Here is a 2,149-nt window from a genome sequence, read left to right on the forward strand (position 1 = left end):
TATTATGAATCTATATTCGACATTTTTACAGTGTATTTCTATAATTTTTAGATCAATTAACTTTTAGATAATTTTTATAGATATAAGAAGCTTTTGGTTCTCGAAATCGTTATTTTTTACTTGTTTTTCACATTTGTGATATTTTCAAAGTTCTTATTCAAGCTTTGCATTAGATCTGTAATTTCTTTTCTCAAAAATGGCATTCGGATGTTGAGCTTCATACAGAAAAAAGTGGTTAAAATTTTAACATCAAAAGGGACAATATAATTTTAATTAAGAAAAAATTTCTGCAGAGAATTTTAATTTTAGTTTACGTTTAAAAATTTAGAAGTCGACTTGAAATACTATTTAGAATAAAAAAAATTTTTAAGTAAAAATTTAGAAAAAAAAATCTCTTTTAAAATTTAATTCAAAGCAGATGATGTATTTTCTTTTTCTTCTTAAGAAAAATCTTCAGACAAAAATAGAATTCAACTTCATTTTTCAGTTCTTGAAATTCTCTTCTGCTACAATTATTTCTAAAGTTAAAATTAAAAATAGGATACATCAAACGAAAAAAATTGCTAAATGCAATTTTTTTCCTGCAGCAATCTGAAGGCAAATTCCGGCTTCCTCGGCGATTTTTTTTTTAAATATTTCGACACTTATCCGTCATATTGAAATGTTTACCTACGGCAAAAAATGATCTCAATTTTTTTTTCAGGATTAACTTCACAATCAAAAGAAGAAGAAAAAAGCTTAGTTATGACAAAAAAAATTTTTTTAATATTTCGAAAAATGTTTATTACTGAACATTCGGAAGACTCATTTCTTTGACTGTGATGCTTTTTGCACTTTATTTTTTTCTGTTAAATTGTGACTGAGAAAAATAAGCTTTTGCTCAAGAAAAAAGATAAAATAATTAGCGAAGATTATCAAATTATTATTTTTCTTTTCGTTAAAAAGTCAGTTTAGCTGAGAAAAACAAACAGAAATATATTAATTAAATTTAACTTGGTGCTGGTTGGTTCCATGGACCAAATTATCTCCATAAATCCTTTTGATGTAATAAGATTACGCGTTACTGTTTTTATGAGTTTCTCCAAGAAGAAAAACGATAACAAGCTAACCTTATTTAGATATGAAAATCTACTTTTTTAAAAACTCATGCCTTTACCTTTGGAAACTAATATTTTTCTAAATGCACAAGATGAAAATGAAATCTGAATACACGCTAATAATTTAAAAAATATCTAAACTATTTTCTGAAAAAGTTGTATCTAGGTATAATAAAATGACTACAAGTTATTGGATGTAACCGCTTACTAATTTCGAGGTTTGCATTCGAATCTCAAAATTAGAGCGAGTTATAAGAATCGTGTTAGCTATATAAGAAGTACAGCGTCCTCACTCTATTATAAAAACAATCCTGATGCACATCGATGTTAAAAAGAAATCATGTAAGAACTGTTTCTGAAATGTAATATACATCAACGTGAAAAAAAATGTCTTTTTCTGGACAAAACTGTTGTGATCTTACAATAGAATTGTGATGATAAAAATGTATGAACTGCAACAACTTTAAAATGCTCATATTTTAAACCTAAAATTTTAATAAATATTTTGAAACAGGTGGATGTTCTCTCGAAGTAAGAAGGATGTTTTATCGCTGTGGGAAGAGTTCCATATTCGAGTCTGAGATCTTTAATGACATTTTTTTAAATTTTGATTAATATGGAAAAACTATTTTGACTACCTTGCAATGAAAACTATTGCACACATTCAAAAGAAATAGGATAATAAAAATATTTATGTAAACATATGTATTAAGGTTGGTTTATATCATTTAGCAAGCACACGGACAGCTTCAATTAAAGCATAACTGCAATAAAACTACTGTTAAAACTATTGAGGAGAAGAGCCTAATGAGGACATTTTTGACAAATTTGTCAAAAAAACATATGTAATATAATTTATAACTCATCAAATATTTTTAACAATAATTAGTACTATTACCTGAATTCCAGTTTATTTCTGGAAAAACAAAGTTGTTTAGTTTTCAAACTACTTTTTTTTTAAAAAAGGTTGTTTTTGTCCATGGGGCCAGTGTTGGACAAACTTAATAACTTATTAAATATTCATTTATTACAACTCAAAAAAATACATCTAA

This window comes from Parasteatoda tepidariorum, chromosome X1, assembly GCF_043381705.1.
Source record: "Parasteatoda tepidariorum isolate YZ-2023 chromosome X1, CAS_Ptep_4.0, whole genome shotgun sequence".
Classification (NCBI taxonomy): Eukaryota; Metazoa; Arthropoda; class Arachnida; order Araneae; family Theridiidae; genus Parasteatoda; species Parasteatoda tepidariorum.